Source organism: Hemitrygon akajei, chromosome 5, assembly GCF_048418815.1.
Source record: "Hemitrygon akajei chromosome 5, sHemAka1.3, whole genome shotgun sequence".
In the NCBI taxonomy this organism is placed as follows: Eukaryota; Metazoa; Chordata; class Chondrichthyes; order Myliobatiformes; family Dasyatidae; genus Hemitrygon; species Hemitrygon akajei.
The window spans coordinates 609,009-621,044 of NC_133128.1; the positions used below are offsets into that span (position 1 = coordinate 609,009).

Here is a 12,036-nt window from a genome sequence, read left to right on the forward strand (position 1 = left end):
TTATTTCTCATACCATGCTCATTTAGATACAACACCTTGAGAACTGTATTTGCTATCCTTTCTGATTCCGCATCCCAGATACTCAGCCTGTTGGTTGCAACTAAGTCCCATCACCTGGATTGCTGCCTGTGTGGATAATTGGGGATCTTTTTCCCCAGAAGGTATCCCAATTATCCAAGAACCTGAAGCTCTGCCTCCTGCACAAGCTTCTCAGCTATGCATTTATCTGCCAAATCATCCTGTTTGTATCCTCACTGATACGTGGCACAGGCAGTAATCCAGAAATTACCACCCGGGAGGTCCTTCTTCTCAACTTTCTACTTAGCTCTCTAAATTCTCTTTTCAGGACCTCATTGCTTTTCCTTCCTATGTCACTGGTACAAATATGTACCAAGACATCTGGCTGATCCGCCTCCCTCTCCAAAATGTTGTGGATGCGATCTTGTACATCCCTGACCCTGGTACCTGGGAGGCAACATACCATGTGGGTGTCCTGTGGATAGGGTGGAAGTGGAGAATAAGTTTCCTATGGTGGGATATTCAGAACTAGAGGGCACAGCCTCAAAATTCAGAGGCAGCCCTTTAATACAAAGGAGGATTTGTTTTAGCCAGATAGCAAATCTGTGGAATGCTCTGTCAGACTGCAGTGGACGTTGTTTGTTTCCTGATCGGTCATGGTGAGAAGGCACGTGTATGGGGTTGAGTGGGATCTAGGGTCAGTCACGATGGAGTGGCGGAGGAGACTCGACGGGCCGAATGGCCTAATTCTGCTCCTATGACATCACATCAATAAGCTGGACCTAAGCTGAGCAGCAGCACAGAAACTGCTGGAGGAACTTAGCAAGTCAGGCACCAGCTAGCGAGGGAAACAACCAGTCGACACTGCATGGGGACCGGAAAAAAAAGGCAGAAGAGAAAGGTGGGGGGTGGTTCCTTAGATGCTGTTTGACCCGCTGAGTTCCTTAGTTACTCCCGATTTCCAGCATCTGCATGATATCTTGTGTCTGACATTGACCGGGGTCGCTCGGGACTTACAGCAGAAAGTCGGGTCAGGTCAGACCTGCTGCGTGGGGCTGCATTATTGAAGAGAGCGTGGCCAGGCCCAGGCCGCTTCAGAAGCAAGAGAAAATCTGCAGATGCTGGAATCCAAGCCGCATACACAAACTCTGTCGGCCAGGCAGCATCTGTGGAAAAGAGTACAGCCGACGTTTCGGGCCGAGACCGGTGTAGAAGTGATGGCTTTCCCATCCGGACTTCCAACAGAACGCCGGATGGACCAGCTTCAGACAGCGACGGGCAGGAGGGCGGAGTAGGAGGCGGTGACATAGTGACGTCATGGACACTGAGTACGAACCCCGCCGAGTGCGCTCCACGGTGAGTGCGCGGCGCGGCGTGTACGTGATGACGTCGGGCGCTGTGTGGGGCTGATTGCTGCAGTCGCTTGTCAGTCTGATGAAGATTGGCATTCAGGTAAGCTGTCAGTCAGCGCCCGCGGCCGGCCCCGCTCCCCGCCGTCCGGGCCCGGCGCCGGCCCTCGTCTCCAACACGCGCCCACGAATGGTGCGGCGCAGTGCCGCGGCCGTCGCCACCTTACTCTTCGCTCCCGAAGTAGACGGCCGGGCCCGGTCTCTTTGTTCAGTCGCCTGCGATGGTGGCGAGGGGCGGGGTGCGCGCCATGGTGGACGCGCATGTCGTGCGCGCCCACCCCGATAGTTTATTAAAAGGGGCGACGGGATCGCGCGCGGGGTTTGAAAAGTGGGGGGAGGGGCAGTCGAGTGTTGGTTGGCTGAAAAATGGCGCACTCCAACATAAAACGCGGGACGGCTGTAGACAGTGGGCCTACTTATGATTGACAATTTGACCCCGCCCCTCGTCTGACGGACAGATTGGCCACCCTCCCCCCTTTAGCGGAGCCGGGCTGACAAACGGTCCGGCCCCGCCCCGCCCCGAGATTGTTGATATGACCCGCCCCCTGCTTGATTGGCAGAAGAGTTGGATTGCAGCCGGCCCTTGGCATCAGTGAGAGCGAGAAGTTGCCCTCGCTGGAATTACTCAGTTCTGAAGGACAGAGTCAACTTTTATTTACCATAATGAGCCATGGAAACAGCCCCTTCATCGCACCATGACCATACCAACCATCACGTACATATACTTTTTCTGTGTGTTGTACGTACATATACTAAATTCATTTTCCAGCCTGTAGCTTTACCTATATCCATTATTTTGTATGTTAAAAATCCTCCCCACCTCCTCTTTATAAGCTCTGTTCCCAGCTCTAAACTAAGTTCTCTTGTTTTTGACACCTTAACTATAACCCTGTCTTCTGTAGTCTCATTTGGCAGGGTGGTGGGAACTGAAGGAAAGGGACTCAGGATAGGACAGCTGGTAAAAAAGCAAAGCTAGCTAGCATGCAGTCAGACTGTCAGGAAGGGTAGACAGGTGATGAAACAGGCTGAGTATAAAACCATTAGGGATGCTGAATCAGAAAGGATAGCAAATACAGTACTCAAGCTGTTGTATAAAAATGAGAGTAGTGTAAGAAATAAGGTGGATGATCGTTACAATATTACAGATTGCTGGGTATGATGTTGTGGCCACCTTGAATCGTGGCTGAAGAATGCTTGTAGTTGGGATCTGAATGTCTAAGCTTACTCGTTATATTGGAGGGATAGGAAGGTAGGCAGAGGAGGTAACATAGAAGCATAGAAAACCTACAGCACATACAGGCCCTACAGCCCACAAAACTCTGCTGAACATGTACTCACTTCAGAAATTACCTAGGGTTACCCATAGGCCTCTACTTTTCTAAGCTCCATGTACCTATCCAGGAATTTCTTAAAAGACCCTATCATATCCGCCTCCACCACCGTTACCGGTAGCCCATTCCACGCACTCACCACTCTGAGTAAAAAAACTTACCCCTTACATCTTCTCTGTACCTACTTCCAATCACCTTAAAACTGTGCCCTCTCATGATAGCCATTTCAGCTGTGGGAAAAAGCCTCTGACTATCCACATGATCAATGCCTCTCATCATCTTATACACCTGTATTAGGCCATCTCTCATCCTCCGCCACTCCAAGGAAAAAAAGGTGGAGTTCATGCAACCTATTATCATAAGACATGCTCCCCAATCCAGGCAACATCCTTGAAAATCACCTCTTCACCCTGTCTATAGTTTCTACATCCTTTCTTTAGTGAGGTGACCAGAACTGAGCACAATACTCCAAGTGGAGTCTGACCAGGGTCCTATATAGCTGCAACATTAACTCTCGGCTCCTAAACTCAATCCCACGATTGATGAAGGCCAATGCACTGTAAGCCTTCTTAACCACAGAGTCAATCTGCGTAGCATCTTTGAGTGTCCTATGGACTTGGACTCCAAGATCCCTCTGATCCTCCACACTGCCAAGAGTCTTGCCATTAATACTATATTCTGCTGTCATATTTGACCTACCAAAATGAACCATAGAACATTACAGCACAGAAACAGGCCCTTTGGCCCTTCTTGGCTGTGCCAAACCATTTTTCTGCCTAGTTCCACTGACCTGCACCTTGACCATATCCCTTCATACATCTCTCATCCATGTACCTGTCCAAGTTTTTCTTAAATGTTATAAGTGAGCCCACATTTACCATTTCATCTGGCAGCTCATTCTACACTCCCACCACTCTCTGTGTGAAGAACCCCCCCCAATGTTCTCTTTAAACTTTTCCCCCTTCACCCTTAACCCATGTCCTCTTTTTCTTCTCCCCTAGCTTCAGTGGAAAAAGCCTGCTTGCATTCACTCTATCTATACCCATCATAATTTTATATACCTCTATCAAATCTCCCCTCATTCTTCTACGCTCCAGGGAATAAAGTCCTAACCTATTCAACCTTTCTCTGTAACTCAGTTTCTCAAGTCCTGGCAACATCCTTGTAAACCTTCTCTGCAATCTTTCAACCTTATTAATATCCTTCCTGTAATTCGGTGACCAAAACTGCACACAATACTCCAAATTCAGCCTCACCGATGTCTAATACAACCTCACCATAACATTCCAACTCTTATATTCAATACTTTGATTTATAAATGCCAATGTACCAAAAGCTCTCTTTACAAATCTATCTACCTGTGATGCCACTTTTAAGGAATTATGTATCTGTATTCCTAGATCCCTCTGTTCTACTGCACTCCTCAGTGTCCAAACATTTACCTTGTATGTTCTACCTTGGTTTGTCCTTCCAAAGTGCAATACCTCACACTTGTCTGCATTAAACTCCATCTGCCATTTGTCAGCCCATTTTTCCAGCTGGTCCAAATCCCTCTGCAAGCTTTGAAAACCTTCCTCACTGTCCACTACACCTCCAATCTTTGTATCATCAGCAAATTTGCTGATCCAATTTACCGCATTATCATCCAGATCATTGATTTTAATGACAAATAACAATGGACCCAGCAATGATCCCTGTGGCACACCACTAAGTCACAGGCCTCCACTCAGAGAAGCAATCCTCCATTACCACTCTCTGACTTCTCCCATTGAGCCAATGTCTAATCTACTACCTCACCATGTATACCTAGCGACTGAATCTTCCTAACTAACCTCCCATGAGGGACCTTGTCAAAGGCCTTACTGACGTCCATGTAGGCAACATCCACTGCCTTCCCTTCATCCACTTTCCTGGTAACCTCCTCAAAAAACTCTTAATAGATTTGTTAAACATGACCTATCACGCACAAAGCCATGTTGACTCTCCCTAATAAGCCCCTGTCTATCCAAATACTTGTAGATCCTATCTCTTAGTACTCCTTCCAATAATTTACCTACTACTGATGTCTAACTTACTGGCCTGTAATTTCCCAGATTACTTTTAGAGCCTTTTTTAAACAACTGAACAACATGAGCTATCCTCCAGTCCTCCAGCACCTCACCCGTAGATACCGACATTTTAAATATATCTGCCAAGGCCCCTGCAATTTCAACACTCGTCTACTTCAAGGTCTGAGGGAATGCCCTGCCAGTTCCTGTGGATTTATCTACTCTGATTTGCCTCAAGACAGCAGGCACCTCCCCCTCTTCAATCTGTTTGACTCCATGTCAGTTTCCTTAGTAAATACAGACACAAAAAAAACAATTTTTAACCAATCATTCAAGATCTCCCCCATTTCTTTTGGTTTTATACATAGCCAACCACTCTGATCTTCAAGAGGACCAATTTTATCCCTTACTATCCTTTTGCTCTTAATATACCTGTAGAAGCTCTTAGGATTATCCTTCACCTTGACTGCCAAAGCAACCTCATGTCTTCTTTTAGCCCTCCTGATTTCTTTCTTAAGTATTTTATTGCACTTTTGATACTCATCAAGCTCCTTATTTGCTCCCTGTTGCCTATACATGTCATACATCATACATCTCTCTCTTTATCAGAGTTCCAATATCCCTCGAGAACCAAGGTTCCTTATCTTTATTCACTTTGCCTTTTATACTGATAGGAACATACAAACTCTGCACTCTCAAAATTTCTCCTTTGAAGGCCAACCACTTACCAATCACATCCTTGCCAGAGAACAACCTGTCCCAATCCATGCTTTTTAGATCGTTTCTCATTTCTTCAAATTTGGCCTTTTTCCAGTTTAGTACCTCAACCTGAGGACCAGATGTATCTCACACTTATCTGGGTTGAACTCTATTTACCAATTATCAGCCCAATTTTGCATCCTATCAATGTCCTGCTGTAACCTCTGACAGCCCTCCACACTATCCACAACTCTCCCAAACTTTGCGTCATCAGCAAATTTACTAACCCATCCCTCCACTTCCTTATCCTGGTCATTTATAAAAATTACAAAGAGTAAGGGTCCCAGAACAGATCTCTGAGGCACACCACTGGTCACCGACCTCCATGCAGAATATGACCCGTCTACAACCACTCTTTCCCTTCTGTGGGCAAGCCAGTTCTGGATCCACAAAGCAATGTCCCCTTACTTTCTCAAGTTGGTGAGGGAGGGAGGGCACAAGATTTTTGGATCACTGGGCTCTCTTCCAGGGAAAATAGGACAGTTTGCACCTGAACTAGAGGGAGACTAATATTGTTGTGGGCTGGTTTGTTGATGCTCCACAGACTTAACCAACTTGATGCTTTCCAAAAGCTCCAGCACATACTCTTTCTTAATATCTACATGCTCAGGCTTTTCAGTCCATTGTATGTCATCCTTACAATCAACAAGATCATTATCTGTAGTGAATACTGAAGCAGAGTACGCATTAAGTACCTCTGCTACCTCCTCTGGTTGCATACACACTTTTCCACTGTCACACTTGATTGGTCCTATTCTCTCATGTCTTATCCTCTTGCTCTTCACATACTTGTAGAATGTCTTGGGATTTTCCTTAATCCTGTCTGCCAAGGCCTTCTCATGGCCCCTTCTGGCTCTCCTAATTTCCTTCTTATGCTCCTTCCTGCTCGCCTGATAAACTTCTAGATCTCTATCATAACCTAGTTTTTTGAACCTTTCATAAGCTCTTCTTCTTGACTAGATTTACAACAGCCATTGTACACCATGGTTCCTGTACCCTACTATCCTTTCCCTGTCTCATTGGAATGTACCTATGCAGAATACCACGTAAATGTCCCCTGAACATTTGTCACATTTCTGCCGTGCATTTCCCTGAGAACATCGGTTCCCATTTCATGTTTCCAAGTTCCTGCCTGATAGTTTCATATTTCCTCTTACTCCAATTAAACATTTCCCTAACTTGTCTGTTCCTATCCCTCTCCAGTGCTATGGTAAAGGAGATAGAATTGTGACCACTATCTCCAAAATACTCTTCCACTGAGAAATCTGACACCTGACCAGGTTCATTTCCCAATACCAGATCAAGTACAGCCTCTCCTCTTGTAGGCTTATCTACATATTATGCCAAGAATCCTTCCTCAACACACCTAAGGAACTCCACCCCATCTAAACCCCTTGATCTAGGGAGATGCCAGTCAATACTTGGGAATTTAAAATCTCCTACCATGACAACCCTGTTGTTATTACACCTTTCCAGAATCTGTCTCCCTATCTGCTCCCTGATGTCCCTGTTACTATTGGGTCGTGTATAAAAACACCCTGTAGAGTTATTGACCCCTTCCTGTTTCTAACTTCCACCCACAGAGATTCAGTAGACAATTCCTCCATGACTTCCCCCTTTTCTGCAGCCATGACACTATCTCTGATCAGCAGTGCCACGCCCCCACCTCTTTTGCCTCCCTCCCTGTCCTTTCTGAAACATCGAAAGACTGGCACTCTAAGTAACCATTCCTGCCTCTGAGTCTCAGTAATCAGAATCAGGTTTATTATCACCGGCATGTGACATGAAATTTGTTAACTTAGCTGCAGCAGTTCAATGCAATACATAATCTAGCAGAGAGAAAAAAATAGTAAATAAAATAAAAATAATAATAAACAAACAAGTAAATCAATATGTATATTGAATATATTTTTAAAAAGCGTGCAAAAACAGAAATACAGTTTATTTTAAAAAATCGAGGTTGTGTCCAAAGATTCAATGTCTATTTAGAAATCGGATGGCAGAGGGGAAGAAGCTGTTCCTGAATTGCTGAGTGTGTGCCTTCAGGCTTTTATACCTCCTACCCGATGGTAACAGTGAGAAAAGGGAATGCCCTGGGTGCTGGAGGTCGTTAATAATGGATGCTGCCTTTCTGAGACATCGCTCCCTAAAGATGTGCTGGGTACTTTGTAGGCTGGTACCCAAGATGGAGCTGACTAGATTTACAACCTTCTGCAACTTGATTCGGTCCTGTGCATTAGTCCCTCCATACCAGACAGTGATGCAGCCTGTCAGAATGCTCTCCACGGTACAACTATAGAAGTTTTTGAGTGTATTTGTTGACATGCCAAATCTCTTCAAACTCCTAATAATGTATAGCCACTGTCTTGCCTTCTTTATGACTACATCAATATGTTGGGACCAGGTTAGATCCTCAGAGATCTTGACACCCAGGAACTTGAAGCTGCTCACTCTCTCTACTTCTCATCCCTCTATGAGGATTGGTATGTGTTCCTTCATCTTACCATTCCTAAAGTCCACAATCAGCTCTTTCATCTTACTGACGTTGAGTGCCAGGTTGTTGCTGTGGCACCATTCCACTAGTTGGCATATCTCATTCCTGTACACCCTCTCGTCACCACCTGAGATTCTACCAACAATGGTAGTATCGTCAGCAAATTTATAGATGGTGTTTGAGCTATGCCTAGCCACACAGTCATGGGTATATAGAGAGTAGAGCAGTGGGCTAAGCACACACCCCTGAGGTGAGCCAGTGTTGAGATTGTCAGCGAAGAGGATACGTTATCACCAGTCCACACAGATTGTGGTCTTCCGGTTAGGAAGTCGAGGATCTAATTGCGGAGATCCAGGTTCTGCAACTTCTCAATCAGATTGTGGGAATGATGGTATTAAATGCTGAGCTAAGGCCGATGAACAGCATCCTGCCGTAGATGTTTGTGTTGTCCAGGTGGTCTAAAGCTGTGTGGAGAACCATTGAGATTGCGTCTGCCGTTGTCCTATTATGGCAATAGGCAAATTGCAATGGGTCCAGGTCCTTGCTGAGGCAGGAGTTCAGTCTAGTCATGACCAACCTCTCAAAGCATTTCATCACTGTCGATGTGAGTGCTACCGGGCGATAGTCATTAAGGCAGCCCACATTATTCTTCTTAGGCACTGGTATAATTGTTGCCTTCTTGAAGCAAGTGGGAACTTCCGCCCATTGCAGTGAGAGGTTGAAAATGTCCTTGAAAATGTTCCGCTAGTTGGTTGGCACAGGTTTTCAGAGCCTTACTAGGTACTCCATCAGGACTTTCTGCCTTGCGAGGGTTCCCTCTCTTTAAAGACAGCCTCATATCAGCCTCTGAGACAGAGATCACAGGGTCATCAGGTGCAGCAGGGATCTTCACAGTTGTAGTTGTGTTCTCCCTTTCAAAGCGTGCATAGAAGGCGTTGAGTTCATCTGGTAGTGAAACGTTGCTGCCATTCATGCTATTGGGTTTTGCTTTGTAGGAAGTAATGTTTGCAGACCCCGCCAGAGTTGCCGTGCATCCAATGTTGCCTCCAATCTCATTCAAAATTGTTCGAAATGGCCACAACATCATAGCTCCAAGTACTGATCTATGTTCTCAGCTCATCTGCTTTGTTCATGATGCTTCTTGCATTAAATAGACACATCTCAAACCATTGGTCTGAGCACATCCCTTCTCTATCACCTGCCTATCCTCCCTCTCGCACTGTCTCCAAGCTTTCTCTATTTGTGAGCCAACAGCAGCTTCCTCCGTCTCTTCAGTTTGTGTGACTTTACTGGTAAAGAATAGCATCAAATCGGTAGAAAGATGTGACATCGGATCAGAAGATGTTGAATCTTGTGGATTGAGTTAAGGAACTGCAAGGGTAAATGGACGTTGATGGCAATTATATACAGGCCTCCCAACAATGGCTGGGAGGTGGACCACAGTTTACAACAGTAAATAGAAAAGGTGAGTCAAAAAGGCAATGTTAAGGTAGTCATGTGAGATTTTAACATGCATGTTGATTGGGAAAGTCAGGTTGGTAATGGATCTCAAGAAAGTGAGTTTGTTGAACTAGAGGTGATTAGGGAGCTCAAGGTATAAGAACCCTTCAGAACCAGTGATTCAAATATGATTGAGTTCAACTTGAAATTTGATAGGGAGAAAGTAAAGTCTGATGCAGCAGTATTTCAGTGGAGAATCCGAGGGAAGCCAATATTCTCCTGGGCAGGTTTGTTACAGCTGATGCAGTGGGTGTTAACTAACTTGGCGGGAGGGTGGGAATCAGAATGAAGGACAGCTGGTAAAAAAAATAAAGATAGCGTCAGGAAGGGCAGGCAGGTGATAGGACTTAGTTGCGGCCAATAGGCTGAGTATCAAATCATTAGGGATGCGGAATCAGAAAGTATAGCAAATACAGTACTCAAGGTGTTGTATCAAATGCACATGGTATAAGAAATAAAGTGGATGAGCTTGTTGCAATATTACAGATTGCCAGGTATGATGTTGTGGCCATCACTGAATCATGGCTGAAGGATGGTTGTAGTTGGGAGCTGAATGTCCAAGGTTACATGTTACATCAGAGGGATAGGAAGGGAGGCAGAGGCAATGGTGTGGATCTACTGGTAAAGAATGGCATCAAATCAGTAGAAAGATGTGACATAGGATCAGAAGATGTCAAATCCTTGTGGGGTGAGTTAAGGGTAAAAGGATGTTGACGACAGTTATATACAGGCTTCCCAACAATGGCTGGGAGGTGGACCACAGGTTACAACAGGAAATAGAAAAGGCGAGTCAAAAGGGCAATGTTATGGTAGTTATGGGAGATTTTAACATGCAGGTCGATTGGGAAAGTCAGGTTGCTGATGGATCTCGAGAGTTTGTTTGTTGAATGCCTAAGCAATAGGCATTTAAGAACAGTTTGTCATTGAGCTTACTGTGGATCAGCTATACTGGATTGGGTGTTATGTATGAACTGGAGGCGATTAGGGAGCTTAAAGTAAAAGAACCCTTAGGAACCAGTAATCACAATATGATTGAGTTCAACCTGAAATTTGAGATGGATAAAGTAAAGTCTGATGTAGCAATATTTCAGTGGAGTATGGCACATTTCATTAGTATGAGAGAGGAGTTGCCCAGAGTAAATTGGAAGGGGCTGCTGCTGGGATGTCAGCAGAAGAGCAATGGCGTGCATTTCTGGAAGAAATGAGGAAGGTACATGATGTGTACTCCAAAAATGAAGAAATACTCAAATGGTAAAATAGTAAAACCATGGCTGACAAGGGAAGTCAAAGCCATTTTAAAGGCAAAAGAAAGGGCATACAACGAAGCTAAAATTAGTGGGAAGATAGAGGATTGGGAAGTGGATAGCAAAACTTTTTTCAAGTATGTTAAAAATAAAATAGAAATGAGAGTGGATATAGAACCGCTAGAAAATGAGGCAGGAGATCTAATAATGGGGGGCAAGGAGATAGCTGATGAACTAAATGGATATATTGCATCAGTTTTCTCTGTGAAAGACACCAGCAGTATGCCTGATATTGTAGAGTGTGAACGAAGTGAAGTGGGTGCAGTTACCATTACAAGAGAGAAGGTGCTCAAAAAGCTGAAAGACCTAAAGGTACATAAGTCACCTGGACCAGAGCAACTGCACCCTAGGGTTCTGAAAGAGGTAGCTTTAGAGATTGTGGTGGCATTAGAAATTATCTTTCAAAAATCATGGGTTCTGGCATTGTGCCAGGGAACTGGAAAATTGCAAATATCACTCCAGTCTTTAAGAAAGGAGGAAAGTAGCAGAAATTAATTTATAGACCAGTTAGCCTGACCTCAATGGTTTGGAAGATGTTAGTGTCAATTGTGAAGGATGAGGTGATGGAGTACTTGGTGACACAGGACAAAATAGTACAAAGTCAGCATGATTTCCTTCAGGGAAAACCCTGCCTGATAAACCTCTTGAAATTCTTTGAGGAAATTACAAGTAGGATAGATAAAGGGGATGCAGTGGATGTTGTATATTTGGACTTTCAGAAGGCCTTTGACAAGGTGCTACACATGAGGCGCTTACCAAATTAAGAGCCCATGGTATTACAGGAAAGTTACTAACATGATTAGAGCAGTGGCTGATTGGTAGGAGGCAGTGATTAGGAACAAAAAAGTCCTTTTCTGGTTGGCTGCCAGTGACTAGTGGTGTTCCGCAGGGGTCAGTGTTGGGACAGCTTCTTTTTATGCTGTATATCAATTATTTGGATGATGGAATAGATGGTTTTATTGCCAAGTTTGCATATGGTACAAAGATTGGTGGAGGGGCAAGTAGTGTTGAGGAAATAGGTAGGATACAGAAGGATTTAGACAGATTAGGAGAATGGGCAAGAAAGCGGCAAGTGAAATACGAAGTTGGAAAATGCATAGTCACGCACTTTGGTTATAGAAATAAATGTGTGGTCTATTTTCTAAATGGTGAGAAAATACAGTAAACTGAGAT

General features: G+C 44.6%; 1 protein-coding gene across 3 annotated transcripts in view; it reads left to right on the forward strand.

The window, feature by feature from the left end:
- Positions 1-785: 785 nt before the first annotated feature.
- The window catches only part of pknox1.1 (pbx/knotted 1 homeobox 1.1), a 228,454-nt gene continuing 217,203 nt past the window's right edge, over positions 786-12,036 (forward strand). For 2 of the 3 annotated variants that reach the window (XM_073044728.1, XM_073044729.1), the window contains exon 1: positions 1,329-1,470. The gene's annotated coding sequence lies outside the window, so the exon portion shown is untranslated. Of the gene's footprint in view, positions 1,471-12,036 lie in introns of all 3 variants that reach the window. The other variant, XM_073044731.1, reaches the window with a different exon arrangement.